Source organism: Myotis daubentonii, chromosome 8, assembly GCF_963259705.1.
Source record: "Myotis daubentonii chromosome 8, mMyoDau2.1, whole genome shotgun sequence".
NCBI classification, from domain to species: Eukaryota; Metazoa; Chordata; class Mammalia; order Chiroptera; family Vespertilionidae; genus Myotis; species Myotis daubentonii.
In genome coordinates this window covers 13378340-13404821 of record NC_081847.1, presented here as the reverse complement: position 1 = coordinate 13404821, position 26482 = coordinate 13378340, and the positions used below count along the sequence as shown (strand labels likewise).

The window sequence follows — 26482 nt, the reverse complement described above, 5'->3', positions numbered from 1 at the left end:
CAACTGGTGTCACCTTCTCAAGTATGAAAATAGCCCAATTTAGCATGTAGCTATGTCCATGTATTAGAACTGTTTCTCCTTGGTATACAAGAAGGTTCCTGGTTTTGTGACTTTCTCAGTGTTTTTAAATTACTTACAATACCCTTATGCTCTGCATGTTCATTTTATGAAGAAAATCAATAGGGTATCATAATATTTATTGGTGACTATTAAGAATTATAAATTACAACTTATATTAAAAATATAAAAATGTTGCCGAAACCGGTTTGGCTCAGTGGATAGAGCGTCAGCCTGCGGACTGAAAGGTCCCAGGTTCGATTCCGGTCAGGGGCATGTACCTGGGTTGCGGGCATATCCCCAGTGGGAGGTGTGCAGGAGGCAGCTGATCGATGTTTCTCTCTCATCGATGTTTCTAACTCTCTATCTCTCTCCCTTCCTCTCTGTAAAAAATCAATAAAATATATTAAATATATATATATATATAAAAATGTTAAAATATGGAGAGGTTTTTCCATACTATATGGAATATAGTAAAAGTTCTGGCCTCAAAATTCTAGGAAGCTGAAAGCAAACTGGTTGTAACACCATTAATAGGTGAATGTAAATACTGCTTCCATTTAAAGGCAACGTGCTCAGATTGGCACCTTTAGAGTTTTCCTTTAGATTGACTGAAGAAAGAGAAGAATTCTCACTTCTGCTGTTTCTTTTTATGATGATAAAAGATCAATTTGTTTTCCTAAGAGTTTTGTTTTGAGATGGTCTGTTATAGACCCCAAAGAAAACAGTTGCACTCACATCAATGCTTGATCCTGAGAAATCTGAATAGCAGAGAACATTCTATGGATTTGTACAACTAAAAGCAAAAATAGAGATGAAGAAGAAGAAAGGAACAGATTTCAGACTGGCAATTTTATTGCTGGGGCTGGTAAAGCCTCCTAGGGAAGCAGAGGAGATTGCTGACTGTATCGTCTAAACTTCAAAGGCATTCTTTCTAAATACACTGATTTCTCCACAAGTCCAAAATAAGGACAGTTCCGCTCATTTTCATGACCACCATTCAAAAAGCTGAAAATACTGAAGGCAAAAGTACTCAAAAAAATAACCAGTAGCAACATAGAACAGAAAACACGAACCAGCAAACAAATGAGAAGTTTTATTAAAGAGTAATTGTTCATCTCTTTTTTTTTCCAAAGTCTCAAAAATGATTTTTAATGAAAGCTAGACCTCTAGAAAGAGATGAATGACCAGAACAATTAAGTTACTTGAGGATTCCTGGCATATTCTCTCTTGCTGAGAGCAAAAAGAACTGCAAACCTCAACCAAACCAAACCAAACCAAATCCAAAACCTCAGCTACAATATGACTTTGGATCACAGAGGCATAAACAGTACCCTATTCAACAATATTGCCCAATATTGCAGTTATTTCTTGTTTACTTTTGGAATCAGAACCAAATAGCAGTTCCACTGAGGATCTAGATAATGATCTTAGCAGACAAGCTGCCAGTGTCAAGAAACAAGTCCAGAACCATTGTTTCATTGTTTTTATTTCCTTCAGTTGCCAAAATATATTTCTCTCTCAATCTTCCTCCTCCCTCTCTTATTCACCTCCTTCCTCTCCCTCTCTTTCTAAACTGTCTTGAGGGCATTTTTCTAGAAAAAGAAAGGTCATTTATAGTATACTCACAACACATCAGGACACTACCTACAGGTCACAGGCCAAAAAATAGCCAAAATGCCATAGCTGGTTTGGCTCAGTGGATAGAGTGTCAGCCTGCAGACTGAAGGGTCCTGGGTTCGATTCCAGTCAAGGGCACATGCCCAGTAGGGTACATGCAGGAAGCAGCCAACCAAGACTCTCTTATCACTGACTAGAGGCCCGATGCATGGATTCATATACCGGTGGGGTCCCTCAGCCTGGCCTGCGACCTCTCGCAATAGGGGACCCCTCGGAGGATGTTGGACTGCTGGTTTCGGCCAGATCTCCTGCGGGGATCGGACTGAAACCGGCAGTCTACATCCCTCGAGGGATGTAGTAGTGCACAAAGTGGCAGGCGGCCTGGGAGGAGCCCGAGCCCAGGCAGGGCACCACTCCCGCTCATCCTGGCCCCACTGTGACTGCCGCACACTGTCCAGAGGGGCGAGGCAGGAGAGGCTCACACCACTGCAGCTGCGCTCGCCAGTCGTGAGCCTGGCTTCTGCAGCGCGCCAGCTGTGGGAGCGCTCACCACCAGGGGGCAGCTCCTGCATTGAACGTCTGCCCCCTGGTGGTCAGTGCACCTCAGTGCTTAGGGTTTTATATATATAGATGTTTCTACTTCTCTCTCCCTCTCCCTTCCTCTCTGAAATCAATAAAAATATATATTTTTTAAAAAGTAGCCAAAAGCAAGTGTTTGCTTCAGAGTCTACCCATACCCCAGAAGGAGCAATCCAACTCTGCTCTCCAACTCTGCTCTGGGTAACTCCTGAAAGTCTGAGACTTGAATGAATGACTTAAATTTAGAAAGGGAGGGGCCCAAAAGGATCTATTTTGGCGAATGCTATCTACAGCAGGCCCACTGCCAGCATTTCCATCACAGACAAAAATACATAGATTTTCTAGAAGTTGAGAAAGGGAACAAACTTTTAAGTAAAATGTCCCAAAAATGTTAAGCTCAAGTTCACCTGAAATTATGTCTTTATAACAACTGGTTGAAAACAAGTAGTTCAAAACATAATAAAAAAAATTTTACTCTCCTAATAAGGCTGTGTACTTTACAAATTTTTAACTTCCAACACAAAAATCCAAAAAACAGTACTCATTCGCTAATGAATTTTTAGTCATTTGCTAATTTAACACTTCTATGTGTCTTCAGGCCTGAAAAGAGAATCTAAAGCAGTGGTTCTAAAGAGGGGTACATGTGACAGTATCTGGAGACATTATTTGGATGTAACAACTGGGGAACGTGGGGACCTACTGGTATCTAGTGGGTAGAGGGATCAAGGATGTTGTTTCAAGTATACATATACTAATCCACAAAATAAAATCTTACACTAATATAACAAGTAGCTTATATATTTTCTTTTTCTTTTTTTTTATTGCTTAAAGTATTACAAAGGGTATTACATATGTGTCCATTTTTCCCCCCCGCCCTAGACAGTCCCCTAGCCTCCCCTATCCCCCAGTGTCTTATGTCCATTGGTTATGCTTATATGCATGCATACAAGTCCTTTAGTTGATCTCTTAGCCCCCTACCTCCTGCCCCCCAACCCTCCCCGGCCTTCCCGCTGCAGTTTGACAATCTGTTGCTTATATATTTTCTAATACAGAAAAAGAAAATCCCCTTTTCACCTCAAAGGCTCTAAAAAACTGATGCTAATATTTTACCCAAACAAATGCTCCTCTCCTAAAGAGAAGCCTGGCAGCTATCATAGTTATAAATGAGGAAAAATATATTGTTTACCCACATAATTCAAAGAACAAATAAAGCTTTTGACTATTGCTGTTTATATAGCTCATAGCAGCCTTCAGGGGAAACATGGAATTTGGATATATTACGACTGTATAAATTTAGAACTTGGTGCTCAACAGTACTCTGTCCTGAAGATTAAATCCTTAACTGAAAACTTGTTTTTTCTTTTTAATCTATCTTTAAGAATTGTTTTCCACCATATAGATTAGGGACTCGAGAGATTAAAATACTTCGTTGGAGTTTTCTTGTAGAACATCAGTATTTTACACACAGTAAAATTAGGTTGAAAAGGTTGAAACACAAAGACTCCTCAGTTTTTCCCAGCACTGAAAATACCTTTTGACTGTTAAACTATTTCCCTGCCTCCTGCCTCCATTCAATATTCAACAATTTGGTCTTTTCCTATATGAAGAGTTTTAGACACCAACTCAGGAAAACACGTTTATTTTATTCTTAAATCCAGAATTTATGAAGCATATATCAGCACTATACCACAAAGAGGGGTGATATAACAGAATTATGGGTACGTCTTTTGAAAAGACTCCTAATTCCAAGCCTGTCCTCCTTGGCCCTGTCCCCTGCTCAACCCCTCCTGGGTCCTAACTTTGGCTTGGTGATACAAAAATCTTTTCATAAAAACAGAGTCTCACCTTGGCTGGCAGCTTCCATTTTACAAGTGCCAAGTACTTTTTAATGCGTTGTGGGAAGAGGAACAGGAGCACATTAAACATTACAATAGCATTTTTAAAATAATCCATGATGTGCTAAAAAGTGATCAGACACAAAATGCATATTCTTCACTAAGCAGTGAATCTACCAAGACTAGGCTATACTGAGTACAATGTGAATGATTTAATACACAAGGCAGACCCTTCTAGAAACAGTTTACAGAACTATCTACAATAATGGTTTAGTCTTATTCACTCTCAACTAACATTGTTAAATCATTGTAGTGTGACATAACTGCTTTAACAAATATAGAACAACATCGTTTTTAATATCTAATTTTTAACTGGATTAACTTATAATTTATAATGAAGTATCTGTACTTTTGTGTAATCAACACATCATTGGCCATTATAATAAGTGATGTCTCCAAACAAGATGTGTTTAAAAAAGAAAAAAGAAAGAAGTCATCCTTATTCTAGACAAGATTTTAAGATAGCCACAAACATTTCACTACATATCTCCCCACTGAACTCCTTTATTAAATCTTGTGTGGTATGGAAAACACAGATACAAAGAAGTACTCCAGTTCCTTGCCATGATAAAGCACTTGGAGTATCAATAGCAAGTTTAGGATATACTCATTCAATATTCAACAGAAATTTATTAAGCATCTGCTACATGTGAACCCTTATATGTCAGATTGTACCTTCTCCAGTGATAGAATCAATTTGTTAGTTTTCCTCAAAGATACAGAAGAGATTTTTTTTTTTTAAATATGTTTTTACTGATTTCAGAGAGGAAGGGAGAGGGAGAAAGAGATAGAAACATCAATGATGAGAGAGAATCATTGCAGAAGAGATGTTTAAGCAGCCAACTGTAAATCTATTCATCTGTTCTCTTTTAATTTTTGAGAAGCTCCATTCTCAGAGAAACTTTGTAAACAACATGGAAAAGTTAAGGAAGAAACCACTTTTCCTACAATAACCTTGAAATACGCCTAAAATACCTTTATTTCCAAGATATTTTTCTGATACATCTTTCTAGTTGTAATGTGCTTGTATGTTTTCTGCAAGTAAACTTACTCCCAACTTTACGCCCCACCCCCACGCCCCCAGCACCTACCATTCCCTGCCCCTGGAAAACAGCAATTCATTGACTCCAATAATTATCCAAACATCTACAGACAGGGCACCCACAAGTATAGAAACATGACAATCACTACCATCATAAAAAATCATTTCCAAAGAGACAACGTCAAGCAAATAATGTCCAATAGCAGGCCCATATGTCAAATCACAATACTAAAAGGTTCTTTAAAAGAAATAAGACCAAACTACTTAAAAGAAAGAGAGAGGGAAAAAAAGACCATTATGTACTTGGTACTCAAGAGGAAGACACAGGAAAAGTAACCCTGATGAGACACAATCACCTAGAAGACAATAAAATCAGCCAAAAATAATGCCTGGAAATAATCCAGGCTGTTCAAGACCTTTGCATCCAATACAAGTGACTGAATGTGGCCCCTGTCTTACAGTTGGCCCAATGCCAACTGGGCAAGGGAGGATTTTCTTTCCACACAAATGTAACCATTGGGTGGTCCATTTAAAGAAACACTTCCTAAAAGAGAATTCATTATTAAATGTTCATCCTAGAACAACCATCACACCATACTGTGTACTAAAGAAAAACAAATTGCCTCTGCAACCTAACAAGCTGCAAATCTTACTTTCTTTTTTAGCTCTAAAACCTTATCAAGCTCCCCTCTCTTCCCTAGATAAATTCTTAAAAATAACTAAACTCAAACACATTATTTTTATAAACTGGGGGTGTTTTTAAAATCTAAACGTATAGAAACATAGAAAAATGTTTTAAACCAACCAAAATGAATATCTATAATATGCTAGAGATTTTTAAGAAGTACCTTGCGACATATTCTCAAATAAGGAGCTTGGTTCAACATAATAGTTAACTGGCTTTTCCTTTTAGAAAAGGGAAATTGTAGTCTGTAACCATGTGCCATCTACCTAGAAACAAACATGACTGCATTTACCATCATCTTCATGCAAAACAGACCAGTGCCAAGACCCAGTTTCTAAGAAACCAGCCTTGCTGCTAAGTAGCAACCAACAATTTTAAATTAAATCAGACTGAGTTGTGGCTTTCAGTTTTACTCCCAATTCAGATAGCAATTACGCATCCAACTTTTGGCAAGCCGCTGCCCAAAGCCTCAGTTTCCCCAAATCACTTTGTAATCGAGTATTTGACAAAGCCTCAGTCCTAGCAATCTGAGAGCTAAAACCCTGAAGGTGTGGTGTTATTCAGTTCTTGGGGGGGTGGGGGGGGCATTATACAAAGTCAGTATGATGAGTGTAAATCCATTCACTGAGCTTTGTACAAGTTCTCTAATTTCCTGATGCTTCAATTTCCTCATTCCAAAGGATGTTGGATTAATTTGTCCACTACCGCCACCTCAGAGATATATGATGATGTGCTTTCAATTCTTAGAAAGTGCTAAAAAAACACAAAGTAGTGTATTTTGCAGATAAAAGATTGTAAAATCCTAGGAGCACTCTTACAAAACTTTTTTGGTCTAAATGATCACAGCCAGTGGTAAACAGAATTTGAATCCTAACCCTATCTCATGATAGAAAACAAAGCTGAATTAGTTCCACAGGTTTGAAAAACAAGTTTAACATAAACAATCTGAGACATCAAAGGCAAACTACAAAAGTTTCTATAAACAAGACACTTATTTGACGAATAATGTTAATGACTTCAGTAGTCAATTTTTACATCTCTACATTTAAAGTATATGGCAATGCCAGCTAGCGGGTTTTACATCTTGCCAACAATTTCCCCTGCATTTAATTGCCTTCTAATTAAAATCTCAAGAATAAAAAGAAATTCAAACTGTATAAAATCTCTTCTGTTTCTCTAATATTATAGCCAGAAGTAAATGTCATTTTCCACATTAGTCACTGAAAATTTTAAAAATATTATGAATTATGAACAGGCCTGAAATTATAGAGCCAAATTATGTGTACCTTAAAAAGAGGTGCTCCAGGAACAATGTTGTTGTGGTTCAGGTCTGAGAGGTTATGTGGTTAGAAAACCCCTGGAAAATAAGAAATAATAATTTACAGAGGATATCTTTTTCTGAAAATGAATATATATAAATGGCTAAAGTTTGGGGGAAATCTAAAACTTCCAAGTAGGGAAGTTTCCAAAAACATGATGTCCTGGATTGGCACACTCGGGTCTACAAAAGGCACGACTGCATAAACATGAACATAGGATACAGTAGAAATATCCTTTTTGGTCTCAATTACTTTCTGATAAGAGAGCTTTGAATAACTAAGATTTACTTTTTTAAAGAAGGAACTGGACATCATATATTGCCTAATCACACAAGCCTGATTTTTAAACTGCTTAACTACTAGTATTTTATTTATAAATGTCCTTAAATGTCTATTAAGTCCATGTGCTTGGTGTGCAAATACAATTTAGATAGGAAATTTTACAAAATGGTATCTTACACATAAATACTCTTAGTTTAAATTGCAAAATACAAAAAAGCACATTATATCTAGTAAATCCAAATCATAATCCTTCTTTAGGATTTTAAGTGACATAAGAGTTTAATTCTCAAACTCTCAGGTCTGCTTTATCTAGAGTTTTCCCACCTTTTAAATGGCAGGAGTTGGTAGCAAATAGAATTTCTCACTTTGCCCTAACTGGTTTGGCTCAGTGGATAGAGCGTCGGCCTGCGGACTGAATGGTCCCAGGTTTGATTCCGGTCAAGGGCATGTACCTTGGTTGCGGGCACATCCCCAGTAGGGGGCGTGCAGGAGGCAGCTGATGGATGTTTCTCTCTCATTGATGTTTCTAACTCTCTATCCCTCTCCCTTCCTCTCTGTAAAAAATCAATAAAATATATATTTTTTTTAAAAAAAAGAATTTCTCACTTTGAGATGCTTTTTGCATTTTTATGCCATTTATTTCTGCTCTGATCTTTATAATCTCCTTCCTTCTGCTCACTCTGGGTTTTTCTTGTTGCTCTCTTTCTAGTTCTTTGAGATGTAGAGTTAGATGATTTACTACCATTTTTTCTTGTTTTTTGAGGTAGGCCTGTAGAGCTATAAACTTCCCTCTCAGGACTGCTTTCATTGTGTCCCATAGGTTTTGGATTGTTGTGTTTTCATTGTCATTAGTTTCCAGGATGTTTTTAATTTCTTCTTTGATCTCATTGGTAACCCAATCAATATTTAATAACATGCTATTCAGCTTTCAAGTGTTTGAGTGTTTTGGATTGTTTTTATTGTAGTTTATTTCTAATACTAGGGGCCCGGTGCACGAAATTCGTGCACTGGGTGTGTGTGGGGGGGAGCGTCCCTCAGCCCAGGCTGCCCCCTCTCACATACTGGGAGCCCTCAGGCGTTGACCCCCATCACCCTCCAATCGCAGGATCGGCCCCTTGCCCAGGCCTCATTTCCCCCCATCACTGGTTCTGCCCCCAGCCCAGGCCTGATGCCTCTGGCCCAGGCATCAGGCCTGGGCAAGGGACCCCCAGACCCCTCCGATTGCTGGCTCTGCCCCTTGCCCAGGCCTGATGCCTCAGCCAGAGGTGTAGACCCCCATCACCCTCTGATCACCTGATCGGCCCCTTGCCCAGGCCTGACGCCTCCGCCAGATGTGTCAGGCTTGGACAGGGGACCCCCATCTCCCCCCGATCACTGGCTCTGGCCCCCGCCCAGGCCTGAGGCCTCTGGCCCAGGAATCATGCCTGGGCAGGGGACCCCCATCTCCCTCTGATCGCTTGCTCCACCCCCCGCCCAAGCCTGATGCCTCTGACCCAGGCTTCAGGCCTGGGCAAGGGGACCATCATATCCCCCCAATCCCCGGATCAGCCCTCGCCCAGGCCTGATGCCTCGGCCACAGGAGTTGACCCTCATCACCCTCCGATCACCAATCACCGGATCGGCCCCTTGACCAGGCCTGAGGCCTCCGGCAGAGGTGTCCAGCCTGGGCAGGGGACCCCCAGCTCCCCGCGGTTGCAGGCTCCGCCCCTGCCCAGGCCTAACGCCTCTGGCCTAGGCGTCCGGCCCGGGCAGCGGGGACCTGCAGTGGCAGCAGGGGCGCCGCGATCGCGCGGGCTCTGCCCCTGCCACTGCAGGATGCCTCTAGCTGAGGCGTCCGGCCCGGGCAGCGGGGACCCACAGCTGCAGTGGCCCCGCGATTGTGGGCTCCGCTTTAGGCCCAGGCAAGGGACCCCTAGCTCCTGGGACTGCCAGCTTCGACCGTGTCCAGCTCCCATCGCTGGCTCCACCCCTACTTCCTGCTATCACTGGCCAGGGCGGCAAAGGCGCCTGATTCTCCGATCATGGCTGGGGGGCAGGGCAAAGGTGGCCCCAGCCCCCCAGCTCTTAGCTCCCCCCTGGGTTTCCGATCACTGTCAGTGGCAGGGGGCTTCTTCCTGCTTTCCCTTTCGCCTCCCTGCATTGTGCCTACATATGCAAATTAACCGCCATCTTGTTGGCAGTTAATTTGCATATAGCCCTGATTAGCCAATGAAAAGGGTATCGTCGTACGCCAATTACCATTTTTCTCTTTTATTAGTGTAGATTACTGCATTGTGGTCTGAGAAGATACTTGGTATGATTTCAATCTTCTTGAATTTGGGGAGACTTTATTTGTGACCCAATATGTGGTCTATTTTTGAAAATGTCCCATGTGACGCCAAAACTGGTTTGGCTCAGTGGATAGAGTGTCGGCCTGCGGACTGAAGGGTCCCAGGTTCGATTCCGGTCAAGGGCATGTACCTTGGTTGCGGGCACATCCCCAGTAGGGGGTGTGTAGGAGGCAGCTGGTCGATGTTTCTCTCTCATAGATGTTTCTAACTCTCTATCCCTCTCCCTTCCTCTCTGTAAAAAAATCAATAAAAAATATTAAAAAAAAAATGTCCCATGTGCACTTGAGAAGAATGTATATTCTGCGGCTTTGGGGTGAAATGTTCTGAAGATGTCTATTAAGTCCATCTGATCTAGTGAGTCATTTCTGATTGCTGTTTCTTTGCTGATTTTTTGTCTAGAGGATTTATCCAGTGATGTCAGTGGTGTATTAAAGTCCCCTACTATAATTGTATTGTTGTCGATCTCTCCCTTGCTATCTTCCAGGAGTTTATGTATTTGGGTGCTCCTACATTGGGTGCATATATGTTTATCAGGGTTATATCCTCTTGTTGTATCGTGCTTTTTGCATTTTTAGAACATAATTTTGCTCATTTCAATTTCTCACTGCTACTGTGACTTAATAAACAAAAAATAGCTGTTTACTGACCAAATGATTTTAGAAATAAAATCAAGTGCTCTTGATTAGCTCTACAATATTTTAATAGCTCAAGCTCTTCTTTTTGTAGTATACTAACAACTTTCTAATCTAGAACCATTTGTTCCATAATCTCACCCAATCAAAAACTAACATGAATGAAAAGTGGAAAAGGGCCCTAACCAGTTTGGCTCAGTGGATAGAGCGTCGGCCTAAGGACTCAAGGGTCCCAGGTTCGATTCCGGTCAAGGGCATGTACCTTGGTTGCAGGCACATCCCCAGTGGGGAGTGTGCAGGAGGCAGCTGATCGATGTTTCTCTCTCATCGATGTTTCTAACTCTCTATCCCTCTCCCTTCCTCTCTGTAAAAATCAATTAAAATATATTTTTTTAAAAAAGTGGAAAAGGCCTCTGAGCAGCACAAACAGATGTCTAAGACTCACCTAATTGAGTCCATGCCTTTTACCAATGGGGCTTTCCTCCATTCAAACCCATCTATAATGAACAATTATGGTAGATTTGATTATCTAGGTTTCTAGCCCAAAACAGAAGTTAAATAATTAGACTGGGAAAAATGGAGCTGCTAAAGTCAGACATAAGGAAAATAGTAAGAAACAACCGCCAACCACTCAAAGCAAAGTAAAAAGGAGAGAGGAGAAATATAACAGTCTGCAACCATTTGGATTCCAAACATCGTTACACAACACAAGTGATGGCTGACATTCATATACACATTCACACTTCCATAAGAAAACATTTTTTAAAATCCTCCAACTATTTTCAAATGATAATCCAAAACCATCATGCTTATTACCAATATATGCATACAGCACTTACTCCAAACAGCAGCAGAGAAGAAAGACTGTGGGTTAAACACAATTCCCTTTCTTTCCCACTCAAGAAATATACTAGAATCCAAGCGCATGAATTAAATTAATTGCTTTAGCCCTAGCCGGTTTGCTCAGTGGATAGTGTCAGCCTTTGGACTGAAGGGTCCTGGGTTTGATTCCGGTCAAGGAAGGGCACATGCCTAGGTTGCAGGCTCGTCCCCAGTAGGGGACGTGCAGGAGGCAGCCAATCAATGATTCTCTTTCATCATTGATGTTTCTATTTCTTTCTCCATCTCCCTTCCTCTCTGAAATGAATTAAAATGTATTTAATTTAAAAATTTCATTGCTTTTTTCATTCCATAAATAATTATTGAACACCTACTATTTGTAGGCACTATTCTAGACATTGACGAAAGAGGAGCACACAAATAAGATATAGTCTCTGTCTTTGTAAACTTCACATTTGTATAGGAATAACCTTGAACCCAACACAAATTTAAGTAAATAATTCACAGTGGCATTTTAATTAGCAGTAACAAATCATTTATAATACACATCACCTCATAACTAAAGAAGACACAAGAGAATGTAAAAAATCTCTTGGCTACAAAATGCTGATTTAGGATAAGGGCCAACCAGCTAGCACATGGTTGCCTGGGTATGGTGGATAAAGCTCTTGATTGGGGGTCTGAGGTTTTGGGTCCCAAACTCTGGCACTCAGATGAATAAATCCTGACCAAGTTACTCTTGTAGGCCTCAACCTTTTAATGATTTAAATGATATTAACTCCACCAATTTCATGATTAATAAAACAATAATCATATGAATCTTGAGTGAATGACTCGTAATGTAAATGTTATAAACTGACATGTCATACCAAAGTTAGCTGTTAAACATCACTTTTTAGGGTATACAGTAAATAATACATAAAATGATAATCACATTCAAAGCACACTAAGAAAAAAAATGTAGCAAACTTAAAAGAACCTCATCCTTCCAAAAAAAATATTTTTTACTTTATTCTTTTTTTCATGTTTGGTGCTTATATTGATAAATTCTCAGTTAAAAGGGAAATTAGTAGCTAGTCTAAATGTTCCAGACTGTAAAGGTTCACTCTTTCACAAACCAGAATAAAACTTATTGACTTAAGTATATTTGACTGTCATCTAGGTAAAGGGTCATGGAGCCTTAATGCGCAGGTTGGTTAAATTGTGCAACAAAGATCATAAGCATCCAAGCATAATCAGACTTATTATTACATGTAAATTATCTTCTTTCTGACAGAGGAAAGGATTGCCTAGCATTTTGTACAAAATCACAATGGCACCAGCAGACAATGGCCCTATTTCTATCAGGGAGGAATCTACAAAGGTAGAAAATTCATGCCTCAGTTAATTTTAATCTATCTAAAGCATGAACTTCAAAGAAGCAAAAATGTGTTTGGCTCAGTGGACAGAGCGTCAGCCTGCGGACTGAAGGGTCCCATGTTTGATTCCGGTCAAGGGCACATACCTTGGTTACAGGTTCTCCAGCCCCGGTCGGGGTGTATGCAGGAGACAACCAATCGATGTATCTCTCTCACATCGATGTTTCTCTCTGTCTCTCCCTCTTCCTTCCACTCTCTCTAAAAATCAATGAAAAAATATCCTCGGCTGAGGATTAATAAAAAACAAAAAAGCAAAAACATGAGAATCAGACAAAATCTAATCCTATCTAATGAAGAGGTAATATGCAAGTTGACCATCACTCCAACACACAAGATGGCTGCCACAAGATGGCCAGCAGGGGAGGGCAGGTGGGAGGGACCAGGCCTGCAAGGGAGGGCAGTTGGAGTCGATCAGGCCTGCAAGGGAGGGCAGTTAGGGGTGACCGGGCTGGCAGAGGAGGGCAGTTGGAGGTGACCAGGCCGGCAGGGGAGGGCAGTTAGGGGCAACCAGGCCAGCAGGGGAAGGCAGTTAGGCATCAATCAGACTGGCAGGGGAGCAGTTAGGTGTTGATCAGGCTGGCTGGCAGGCAGAAGTGATTAGAGGCAATCAGGCAGACAGGTGAGTGGTTGGGAGCCAGCAGTCCTGTATTGTGAGAGGGATGTCCGACTGCCCGTTTAGGCCCGATCCCAGTGGATTGGGCCTAAACGGGCAGTCAGACATCCCTCGAGGGGCCCCAGATTGGAGAGGGTGCAGGCTGGGCTGAAGGACACACGCCCCCCCATGCACAAATTTCCTGCACCAGGCCTCTAGTTAGATCATAAAGCTCATGCATGAGGGGAGCCATTACAGTAACAATTTAAGTTATCTGCTCAATTCATCCCCAAAATAAACATATTTCCAACACCTTTTCATGATTAACTGGAGACATTCATATGTCATTATAGACATATAATGACAGAGTTGCCTGAGTTAAGGTTAAACACAGAATGGAAACTCATATACCATCTCTCACTAAAACCCCAATCCAAAAGCAGATTTAATTTCATTGATCTAGCCTTTTAAGGCTAGCCATAAGAGATGACTACTACCTGGGTGGACAACCAAAGAGGCTTCTTAGTCAGAAGATCACTGATTCAAAGAAATTGTTCAGGATGCAGTTCCACACCAAACAGAACATTACAGTAAGTATTCCTAATACCATCAGCCAGGAAATGGATGTCAGAAATGGCTGGGAAGCAAAAAGAGCAACCACCTAACCCTGTAAAGTTAACTAGAAGCTTATTTAACTCACTTCCAATTAAGCAGAATTCTATAATTCTAAAGAAATTAATTTTCTGCCCTAGCTGGTTTGGCTCTGTGGATAAAGTATCAGCCTGCAGACTGAAGGGTCCCAGGTTCGGTTCCAGTCAAGGGCACATGCCCAGGTTGCAGGCTCAATCCCCAATGTGGGGTGTGCAGGAGGCAAGTAATAGATGACTCTCTCTCATCACTGATATTTTTCTCTCTCCCTCTCCCTTCCTCTCTGAAATAAAAAAAAATATGTATTTTAAAAAACACTAATGTTCAAAAAAAACAACAACAAAAAAACCCCACTAATGTTCTTAGCAACAACCTGGTGTATATAGTTAATAAATCATTTTTTAACAAACTTCATGAAGGATTATAGCAATAATTTAGAGTAAAGCCTCCTTCAACACAAAAGGTTACCGCAACATCCTCCACCCCATTTACTAAGTACTCCCCAAACCTTTGAATCAGCTTAAAAATTTTAGTTTAATTTGACTGCAGCAATCTATCACAACAAACAAAAATAAACTGTAGCCCTGGCCAGTGCTGCGCAATGTCTAGCATCAGCCTGCACACTGAAGAGTCTCAGGTTCGATTCCCTGATTCCCAGTCAAGGGCACATAACTCAGTAGCTGGTTCCCTACCCAACCCACTTTGGGGTACATGAGGGAGGCAACCAATCGATGTGTCTCTCACACAACATACAACTTCAACTCTTGGCACAAAGTAAGAGCTGGATAAACAGCAGCTTTTATATTATTAGATAAATTCAATCTGACCTTTCAGATTCCTTTCCTGCATCAAATAACCTTCACCTGATAATTTTAACCTGGTGCATGGTAAGAAAGAACAACAAATATTAGCCAGCAAATTCACTAATCCTGTGCTCAGTCACATAAACATCTATAAATATAAACTTATAGGTACATATCACTTATAAAATTACACAATAAATGGAAAGAGAAAACATGTTGACTAAAATCAACCTACTCACTGGGCAACCAGTTCTAAAAGCTACAACAAAGAGAGGGACAATTTGATTTGGAGAAAAGACCCTAGGGCACTTAAATAGATTTTCTTAGTTTTTCCTCTCGTAGACATAACAAAAACAAACATCTAGGACAATTATGACCTCTGTATCATAATAAAATGGCCTGTTTTGCTTCCATTACTGTTATAAACTCACAAAGCCATCATCACACTTCGCTCCCAAATCAGATTCCATATTAAACAGAAGCAGGTGAGCCACAGATGTAATATTTAAAAAACTAATTTTTAATTGAAAGCAAATACTTTCTTGGATATATTTCCCTACTCTTGCTTTCACTAAATATATTTTGAAGGAGCACACTGAATATACTTTTTTAACAAATAAATGAATGTGTGTAATTCTGGGAAACAATTAAGTCTGCATATAATTTGCTTCTACCTCCACTTTCCTGGTGACATAAATCACTTTTTTAAAAAAAATATATATTTTATTGATTTTTTACAGAGAGAAAGGGAAAGGGATAGAGAATTAGAAACATCGATGAGAGAGAAACTTCGATCAGCTGCCTCCTGCACACCTCATACTGGGGATGTGCCCACAACCAAGGTACATGCCCTTGACCGGAATAGAACCTGGGATCTTTCAGTCCGCAGGCCGACACTCAATTCACTGAGCCAAACCGGTTAGGGCGACATAAATCACTTTTACATCAAACTTATTCACTACGATGGGAACGTAGATATTTTTAAAATAAATTAAGCTATTTATAATAATTTCACAATTTTGTTTTTTTAAAAATAATTATGTTCTTTGGTAAGGTAGTTCAGAACATTAAGTTGTGAGCAAAACAGATATGCAAACTGTGCACCTGGTGGTATTTAAAATCAACACAGCTAAAAAATAAATGAATAAAATAAACACAGCTATATATTATAATCCTATCCATAATAGGTAAAAACATAGGATTTCGTCAACATTATTCAAGCTTTTAATACTTAATTTATCGATAAGCACATCTTGGTTCATTAGACAATTTCCTCTAAAAAAGCAAAGAGCCCTGGCCGGTTTGGCTTAGTGGATGGAGCGTTGGCCTGCGGACTCAAGGGTCCCGGGTTCGATTCCGGTCAGGGGCTGGTGCCTTGGTTGCAGGCACATCCCCGGTGGGGAGTGTGTGGAGGCGGCTGATCGATGTTTCTCACTCTCTGTCCCTCTTCCTTCCTCTCTGTAAAAAAATCAATGAAATATATTTAAAAAAATAAAAAATAAAAATAAAAATAAAAAGCAAAGAGTTCTGGCCCTAGCTGGTTTAACTCAGCAGATAGCGAGTTGACTGAAGGGTCATGGGTTCAATTCTGGTCAAGGGCACATGCCTGGGTTGCAGGCTAGGTCCCCAGTAGGGGATGTACAGGAGGCAGCCAATCAGTGATTCTCTCTCATCATTGATGTTTCTCTCTCTCTCCACCCCTTCCTCTCTGAAATAAATAAAAATATATAGTTTTTAAAAAAGAAAAAAGGCAGAGTCCTGACCCAGCCATTAAGCTCAATGGTTGAGCATTGACCCAGGAACCAAGAGGTCACAGTTTGATTCTGGGTTGTGGGCTGGATCCCCATGGGAGGGTATGCAGTAGGCAGATCAATGATTCTCTCTCATCACTGATATTTCTCTCTCTCTCTCTCCTGCTCCCTTCCTCTCTCTGAAATCAATTTAAAAAAAAAAACATTTAAAAGAGAAGGCCAGCCGAAACCGGTTTGGCTCAGTGGATAGAGCGTCGGCCTGCGGACTGAAAGGTCCCAGGTTCGATTCCGGTCATGGGCATGTACCTGGGTTGCGGGCACATCCCCAGTGGGGGATGTGCAGGAGGCGGCTGATCGATGTTTCTCTCTCATCGATGTTTCTGACTCTCTATCTCTCTCCCTTCCTCTCTGTAAAAAATCAATAAAATATATTAAAAAATAATAATAATAAAAAAATAAAATAAAAGAGGACAAGTAGGAGAGGTGATAAAGCAAGGGTAGTAAAATGTTAATGGCACAGAGTAAGTGATAGATATAAGAGGTGACATTAAAATTCTTTAAACTTTGTTATATATTTGTAATTTTTCATAATGAAATATTCAGTAAAAATAAACATAGCAACGATGTCTTCTCATAGTTCAATCTCTAACTTGTAAATTATATTTTTTAGGATAGCATAAATGCTATATAGTCTTAATTTTGATAAAGTTTTACGTAAGGAAAAGTTCAAGTAGAAAACTGTACCAGAAGCATATTAACCACAAAGGTCTCCACCACCACAAGTTAATTTAAAATAACCTGTCATAGGTCTAGTGGAGAACAAAATCTGTCATAAAATTCTCTAAAAACTTCTGAAGGCTCCAAAATCCAAAAGGAGAGCAAGGCCAAAAGCTCTCATTTGAGGGGAGGAGTTTACATTTCCCCAAATTGAGCAATTCTGTGTCGCTAAGCTGCATGTGAAATATGATCCAGTTTGGAGGCTAATAAAAACAAGGCCCTATGACATCTCACAAAAAGATACCTTTTTCATGAAAGTTTCATCTTTATTTATACCAGTAAGTTTCACTCTCACTCCATCCAGTAAAAGGGCATCAGAGAAAGTTGCCCTGTAAGCTGAGACCCACTCTGTACCTCTAGGTTAAATACTTCTTCACTGTTTTATGGGGGAAAGACTCTGGATGAAGCAGCACAGGATATTCCCAGGTTTAATGATTACACCCAGAATAATGTTAATGGTTGGACTTCAGAATTGGAGGAGGGGAGGGAATTCTGAGTCATGCTCATTTTTAAACTTAAGATAATCTGCATATAAATGAGCTTTCTGGCTTAATTTTAAAGGAGAACAATGAGAGACTGAATAAACTGCACAGTATTTATGATAACAATTCCCAAAAACATAAAAGTTTTACTTTAAGCCAACTAGGAAGTACTAAGCATTTTTTAAAATTTTTTAAATATATGTTTATTGATTTCAGAGAGGAAGGGAGAGGGAGAGAAAGATAGAAATATCAATGATGAGAGTCATCCATCGGCTGCCTCTGCAGTCCCTATGGGAATGGAGCCCGCAACCCGGGCATGTGCCTTTGACTGGAATCGAACACAGGACCCTTCAGGCTGCAGGTCAACGCCCTATCTACTGAGCCAAACTGGCTAGGGCCTAAGCATTTTTAAAATAAAGTACATTTGTGTCCTTTCTTAGACACCAAATTAGATTTTCCCCCTAAGTTAATTTTAAGAGGTATGTATGTCCCTCCCCATCTCTCAGGTTGTAATATCTGAAACACAACATACATTTTTGCCATACCTGATCAAGTTCAAAAATAAACCTACATAACTGAAATAACAATGCTATAGGTCTAAAAGCTGGAAACTGTTCATGACCAGAAATGTGAAAACTAAGTAATAATGACAAACAATATTCCTGTCAACTTTCATTCTAGGAGAGCCTTCCTTTAAGCAAGAAAGAAAAACATGAATATCTATGCTATGAATTCATACTTACTAAATTTTTTTAATTTTATTTTATTGATTTTTTACAGAGAGGAAGGGAGAGAGATAGAGAACTAGAAACATCAATGAGAGAGAAACATCGATCAGCTGCCTCCTGCACATCTCCTACCGGGGATGTGCCCGCAACCCAGGTACATGCCCCTGACCGGTATCGAACCTGGGACCTTTCAGTCCGCAGGCCGACGCTCTATCCACTGAGCTAAACCGGTTTCGCCCATACTTACTAAATTGGTTTATAAATACAGCAGATGGGAAGGTGGGGTCTTTGGAAAATAATTCTACAACAGTTTTGAAATCAAATATCCTTTGCTTAATTCTTAACCTAAGGTAATAGCAGCGTATTTACATAAAAACTGTAAAAAATTTTTTAAAGTTATTATGAATTATTAACTGTTTAACTTTGACACAAAGCTATTCTCCATTAAAAGTGATTTAACAGGTAAGTCTCTCCACCAAAACAGGATTAGGGATATCTGTATTTCTGATTACTTTTCAATTACAATCATTAATAATAGCTCAAGAATTGTTGCTTTTGTACACAAAGAAGCAAAGAAGTATTTTGGATATAACTTTGAAAGGAGGAGGTAAGCACTGAATCAAGAGCTAATTTGGTTGCTAATTTTTTTTTTCCTGCTGTATAGTAATCACGTATAAAGAAGAGAAGCCCAACAAACAAAATAAGAACTGTGATTCTACTAAAAGTAAATTTTGTGACAGATTAAGAGTCTGGGGCAATCTGGTAAAATTATGTTTAGGATTTATTTCAAAATAACCTAGTTTGGGGGAGGGTGTACTATACGATACAAGATTGGACGGGCTATAATTTAACAACTGTCAAAGCTAGGTGACCAATATATGGAGATTCACTATACTACTTGAGTTTTGTTATGTTTTCCATAATAAAAAGGTTGTTTTTTTTTTAAATTAGGTTACCTACTGCAATATTAAAACATTTCCCAAGCATTACAATTTGTGATATGGCAGAAGACATTGTTATGTCTTCTTTTGCTTGTATAGTTATCTGGGTGCTTTTAAAGAGTTATCCAAACAAAGATTTTAAACTAGAGATGATGGTAAGAGTATGTCAGAAAATTCTAAGAAAAAGTCAAAAACAGAGAGGCCACTTTGCATCGTGTGTTACTGAGAGATGGGTGTCAATTAAAAGTTTTAAGTTCAGTAGGGAAATCTACCTAAAATAATCCAATGTACAGGAGGATCACTGACTAGAACACACACACGTCTTAGTCTTTTGTAAATGTGAACCTCCAGGAGTTGCATTTCCTTAATGAAAGGTACACCTAAACAACTAAGCACAGAATTGAGAAACTCGGTATTTCTTAGAGTTGCCGTTTTATAAATCCCACCTGTCACCAGGATGACTGAAACTGCTCCCTGTGAAATCCAGCCGTATTTTTAGTTTTTACTTCAACAAGCAGCAATGTAATTTACATTGGGCGAGCACACCGATTCTTGAGAGCCCCAAAAATCAACCAAAAAGTCTGGTTTAACTCTCTTCCCATCACCGTCTAAACAATTACAGCTACAGGCAGAACGCAAGAGCGACCTTAAAAATGTCCCCACAGCCAAAGAACAGGGGCAGAACAGACTGAAGCACACATCTTCCCCGGAACAGAAGAAAACTTCCACATAAGCAATACTGCGACACGGAGGTGGGGCAAGGGCTTAAAAGGAAAGTCGGCCAACAGGGACGAGGGAATAAAAAGCACAGCTGCAGCGAAAAAAAAAAAAAAAAAGTTAGAAGTTAGAGATAATAGCGCAAGAAAGGGCATTTTCCAGCTTCGTACATCCCCCCCCACCCCACCCCCTCCAGAGCCTGCAACACAGCCAGAGCTCCAAAAACGTTTGCCGAACTCAAGGAAAGCTTCTGCCAGCAACTTTCCCAGGAACGGAATGACAACAAGCAGCCTGATGACGGCAGGAAAACTGGGAGCCGGGGAAAATCTTGCAGTTGGCTCGGCTGCGGAGGTGGAAATAACAGCACCTTTTACAGACTGCCTGCTGACAGGGTGTCCCAATTAAACGTACACTCCTTCCAGGTATTAACGCCCCAAATAAATAAATCGGCGCTGCAAGCGGGCACGCTGAACATCTCTGCCTCCAAGGAGACCCACGCGGGGAGGTGGGCCAACTTCTGTCCACGCTGCCCACGAAGTTATGGCTGCATGTCACGCTAATAAATTATGCAGATGCTTTATTGGGACACGCTGTGGGTCTGGCACTTCGATAAGCGCTTTATACGCCCCAGTTCACCGAACCTTAACCACCTGAAGCGGCAGGGACCTCATAGCCCCTTTTCCAACTAAGACACCGGGAGTTTCAGTGATTTGCCTAAAAAGGCACAGGTGGGACTCACACCAGCGTCCGACACCTGAGCGGTGCTCCTGACCACGGGTCGGTAGCGGTGCTGCTACCCACCCGGCTGGGTTCTCTCGGGTGCTCGGCCCTCAGGGGCTTGACGCGGGGACCCTGCGCCCCTGGCCCGGGAAGAGCCTCCGCACTCCGCGCGCGAGGAAGGAGGGGAGGCGGCGTGGCACCTGTTTCTGGCCCCAACAAGGGGCGGAGGAACTGGCAGCGACCCGGGTCCAGGCCGCCGGGCACCCCGACGCGGGGGGCGCGGGAGGATCCTCCTCTCCGGGAAGGTCCCGCAGGCTGGGAGAGGCCCCGGGAAGGAGGCGGGGCGCGCGGTCCCGCCGAGGCCTAGGCCCCCACTCGCCGCCCACCTCCCGGCGGCGCAGCCCCGGCGCGGGCCCCGTCAGGCCCCGGCCGCCTCACCTGGCTGCTGCCTGGAGCTTGTCCCCCGACCGGCGGTCCTGGGCGGCGGCGGCGAGGAGGGGAAGAAGGAAGGAAGGAGGGAGAGAAGGAAGGGACGGCGGGAGGGAAGAGGCGGAGTGGCCGCGGAGGAGGCGGGCGCCGCCGGGCCGGGGGGTGGTGAGAGGAAGGGGGAGCCGAATCTGACGCGGCCACCGCCGGCGCAAACGCTGAGGAGCCGCTCCGGCGCCCGCAGCCCGGCAGGAAGTGACGGGGGAGGGGCCTATGCCCGCCCCCCAGCTCCAGCCCGCCTCCCTCTCGGCCCCACCCCCGTCAGAGGTCCGGACCACAAATCCCAGCGGGCTCTGCGGCAGTGCCTGCGCTCGCAAGGCACGCCGGCAGCCTAGCGGGCTGGGGCCTGGTCTTGCTTGAGCCGCCTAGTCCCGCCCTAGGCGCTCGGGACCTCCTGGGAGTTGTAGTTCGGCTGGGAGCTGGGTCTGGGCTGCTCTCGAGAAGCAGGGCGGAGCCTTTCTTTTTCCTCACCGTGTTCTTTCTTCCGGTTTTCCTCTCAGTCCTTCTCCCCACTCGGTTCCTTCTTTTCCTCCATCCCTCAATTCCTCCTTCCGTAAATGTTTATTAAATGCCTGCTGTATGCAAAGAGCTGACAGTACAGTATGGTGGTAAAGAGAAAGACAACAATTCCTGCCCTCATGGAGCTTAAGTTCTAGTAGGGGGTAAAACACAAAAATAAAATCAATAACTTTTATAGTGAATTAAAAGGCAAGAAGTGCCAGGTCCTATTTCTCTCACCCAATTCTAGATAAACTAAATGTATTTTAGCAGCCATCTTATATGGCAGGTTGGGGTTTGGGGTGGGGAATCTTGGACCTCTAGAATCACACAATAAAGAATAACGCAGCATTGCGAGGGGTCCAGGAAACTGAAGGACTGCAGATGCCCAGGCCTCCTCCTGCTTCCTTACTCTTTAAAAAGTTTATTTTCTCTCTTTGATTTTTTTTTTTTTTCCCCAGAGAGGAAGGGAGAGGGAGAGAGAGAAACATCAACGATGAGAGAGGATCACTGATGGAATTCCACTTTCCGGAATCCAGCCAGCAACCCAGGCAAGTGCCCTGACCAGGAGCCAAAACGTGACCTCCCGAGTCATAGGTCAACGCTCGACCACTGAGCCATGCTGGTCTCTGCTTCTCTCTTCATCCAACTGTTGTTCAATCTTTCCAAAGCAATATAGTTTAATTTGTATAAATTCATAATATGAGGCCCTGTGGCGGAAGGGGTCCCTCCAAACAATGCTTTGGGACTTTTCCCGAGCTACCGAGGACTCCTGTCCTGGACCAGGACTTTGTAAATTCAATGAAACTGAATCTCAGGACACCAATAACAGTCCAAGGACTTTAACTGTCCCTGAGTGCCCATCCATGACAGTACTAAACAACAATCAAATATTGTCCAGCCCTCTGCTGAAGGCGAATTATTTCTCTTTCTAACTTCCAAGCAGTCTGATTCCATAGCTCACGTAAGTAAAGGAGCAGACATGGAGGTGTTTCCCTAAACCCAAAGCTGGGGTCCCTGTACAATCATACAATCTCTTCAAAGGTGTAAAGGTAGAAGGTGGTGTTCTGGCCCATTTTACTATCATCCATGAGGGTTCAGGTGATGGGCTTTTGACTTCCGATCTTAAATTTCTTCCCTTATTCTATACATTGAGGGGGTGGTCGCTCTATTTTTTTTTCTTTCAAATACAGGCTTTGGATTTTATTTTTATAACTTGGACCTCAGTACAGTTGGACCTCTGTTTCCTCGTTAAATGATTAGAAACAACCATTTCCTATCTTACCCAGAGACCTTAAGAATTTGTAGAGCTTGATACCCTGTCTCGTCTTCCCCATCTGAAGAGTGAAATATCTCTCCTTAGTGTTGTGATGTCCTAAGTGTGATGCTCTGAGCAACCCAGGCTACTATCCAATCCTATTAGTGACTAATCACCTGTCATTCCACGGGTCAGGCATCCCTTACAGCACTCTGCTCTCCTCCCTCCCCCCAACCACTGATCTTACTGTCTCCATAGTTTTGCCTTTTCCAAAATGTTATATACATAGTTGGAACAGGCTAGTATAGTTCTTTAAGATTGGCTTCTTTCACTTAGTAATATGCATTTAAGTTTCCTCCATGTCTTTTCATGGCTGATAGCCCACTTTTTTATTTTTGATAGCTCACTTTTTTCCCCCTATTTTTAATAGATACAGTAAATAACTATAATTTTTAGATAAAAATCAACTTCTCGCAGGGCTTTTATGAGCTTTGCATGTTCCCATTCCTTGTTACAAACACATATGATTTATCTTCTCGGAAGGAACACGCAGAATTTAGTGTAACTTCATTGTCACAGTTTTTTACTTCTGTCTTCTTCCTAAAGAAAAATAAATACTTCTTTTTATTATTTGGCAAGAATCAAAAAGTCTTCATGCCCTTGGAAGAGAATATGGCTGACAGTCTCTAGGTACAAACAGAGAAAAACAAATCTAAGTGACCCACTTCTGAACCCCAGCCAGCCCTATGGCTAACCTATGCCTCTAATTACTATTCTTTGGTTATACAAAATGAAAATTCAGAGTCATTTTCAAAAACAAGGACTATTAAATCTTTAGATTTTTTTTTCTTTTTCTTCTGTGTTTTTAGTTTTAATTAGTTGCTATCACTCTAACACTTACATAATCATCTGGGTTTATATCATCTCTTTGAAAATGAGGCAGATTTGGCTGCACAGAGCCTGTGAGTGGCAGCTGCTCCCTGAAGATAGACATATTCTTTTCATGTCACCACAGACCCTAACCTGCCCACGTCTCTCATTTAGTTACACTCCTCTTTGTGTTGACATTTAAGTTTGCAATGCCTGGCCTACTGTGTAACTGCATGGACTAAGGATGGTTTATGGAGCTGAAGACTCACCAGGAAGACAAAGAATCTCCAAATGTAAATGTGATAAACACAGGAAGGAAAGGTACATAGTATTATGGGGGCCTTTATTAGCATCCTGAAGCATGGTAGATGTAGCAAAGATTTAAAGGAAATGCAGGAGGTAACCAGGCAAAAGTGATATGGGAAGTGTTCTAACCAGTCCAAGTAGGGTGGAAAGCATGTACAAAACCCTGTGGCAGGACAGCATGTGGCCCAGGTTCCAGTTACTATTGCTACAAAATGAATCACTCCCAAATTTAGCGGCTTAAAAGAACAGCCATCATTTAATTATCTCTCATAGATGTGGGTTAGGAATTCAGAAAGAGTTTGGCTGGGTTCTTCTAACTTGGCATCTCTAATATGGAGCTGGACCACGGGGGGGGGGGGGGGGGGGGGGAGGCGGAGGGAATAGAGCCCCTGGGCACTGACTGGGTGCCTTTGGGCCTATCCATGTGGTCTCTGCAAGGGCTACTTTGAGCTTCCTCACAGCATGGCAGCCTCAGGGCCCTCTAATTGTTAATTAGGATAGTTCACCAATACTTAAGCTGCAGTGGAATGGCAGCAGAAGGCTTCAAGAGTGAGTATGCCAAAGAGCAAGGCAAATAGACACATATGTAATACCCTTTGTAATACTTTAAGCAATAAAAAAAATAAAAAAATAAAATAAAAAAACAAAGAGCAAGGCAGAGCCTCATTGCATTGCCTTATGTGACTCAGTCTTGGACGTCACATAGAGCCATGTCAGCTGTGGTTTATGGGCTACAAGCAAGACACAAGCCTGTCCAGATCCGATGGTAGGGGAATTAGACTCTACCTTCTGATGGGGGAGAGGAAATGGCAGGTCTGGAACTCAGAGGAAAGGCAGGGCTGGATACACAACATGTGAGTATCATTTGGGAGGTAATTGAAGCCTTGGGTATTGCTGTTAGTGGATGTTAACACCTGACAAATTACTTCTGTTCCACTCTCATAGCCCCTTAGCACAACTTTGCAACCTTATAATTATTCAATTATTTGCTGAATTTGCTCTGTTTGGCTAGGACTATATGATCAACTTCCAGGAGGGCATACACTCAGACTATCTTAGTCACCATCATGTCTCTGGCCCCTAATACAGTGCCTGATACACACAAATTTCCATTAACTGTTGATGAATCACAGCCTCTGTTATCTTTGTTGGAGTCCCTAAAAAACAAGAAACACCTGTCAGATTGATTAGCAGTGGTTGGCAAACTCATTAGTCAACAGAGCCAAATATCAACAGTACAACGATTGAAATTTCTTTTGAGAGCCAAATTTTTTAAACTTAAACTATATAGGTAGGTAAATTGTTATTAACTTAATTAGGGTACTCCCAAGGCTCAGGAAGAGCCACAATCAAGGGGCCAAAGAGCCGCATGTGGCTCTGGAGCCGCAGTTTGCCGACCACGGGATTAGTGTATGTCAAGGTCACTTATACTATGTGTTACAAGGGAAAACAAGGTTGAGAACTATTTGCTAGTCTAGATGAGTAATCCTCAAGATTATTTGTGGTAGACTGTTCCCTTAAAACTATTTCAGAATCTTAGGGTGACAACAATTAGAAGGTATAATGAATAAAAAAAGATATAATGGAAGACCTCATTTATAAGGCAATGAAAATTTCCTAGGAATAAACTTTATTGTAACGATGCACAATCTATGTGAAGAAAAAATTTTAATTCTACAGAAGAACACAGAAAAAAGACTTGAAAAAATAGAAACATAAACTATGTTCTTGCCTAGCAAGACTCTGCATCATTAAGATAGATGTTTGATAAGATCCCAATAAAAACACAAACAGAATTTTATTTTGGAGTTAGATGAACCATGTCTAAAATTTTTATGGAAAAATTAACCAGAAAATATTTCTGAAAATGCCTGACCAAGTAGGCAACATACTATAAAACCTTACTAATTAAAACTGTTAGGTGCTAGTGCCTAATTCCACAAACCAGTGGAAGACAAGAAAAATTCCCAAATAGAACAAAACACATGTAGGCATTTAGTATTCAATAAAGGTGGCATTTCAAATTGGTGAAAATAAGGTGGATTTTATTCAATAAATGGTTTGAGACAATTATGTAGCCTCTGGCATAAAAAAACAACAACACAAAGTTAAATACATACCTCCTATCTTATACCAGGAAAAGAGTCATAATGGACCGAGAACTTAAATGGAAAGAAGGAAACCATAAAAGATGGAAAGAATCCCT

The 26482-nt window shown here is 41.4% G+C and overlaps 1 protein-coding gene and 1 long non-coding RNA gene across 7 annotated transcripts in view; both read right to left on the bottom strand.

The window, feature by feature from the left end:
- Positions 1 to 21539, bottom strand: part of STAU1 (staufen double-stranded RNA binding protein 1) — a 67069-nt gene extending 45530 nt beyond the window's left edge. For 2 of the 6 annotated variants that reach the window (XM_059705355.1, XM_059705357.1), the window contains exons 1-2: positions 21297 to 21538; positions 7165 to 7235 (exon numbers count right to left, since the gene is read on the bottom strand). The gene's annotated coding sequence lies outside the window, so the exon portion shown is untranslated. Of the gene's footprint in view, positions 1 to 7164; positions 7236 to 21296 lie in introns of all 6 variants that reach the window. The other 4 variants (XM_059705356.1, XM_059705352.1, XM_059705360.1 and 1 more) reach the window with 4 other exon arrangements.
- Positions 21540 to 23517: 1978 nt separating this feature from the next.
- LOC132239271 (uncharacterized) overlaps positions 23518 to 26482 on the bottom strand; it is a 6195-nt gene continuing 3230 nt past the window's right edge. Inside the window, exon 2 of the long non-coding RNA XR_009454015.1 lies at positions 23518 to 23700. This is a non-coding gene — a long non-coding RNA (uncharacterized LOC132239271). The remainder of the gene's footprint in view (positions 23701 to 26482) is intronic.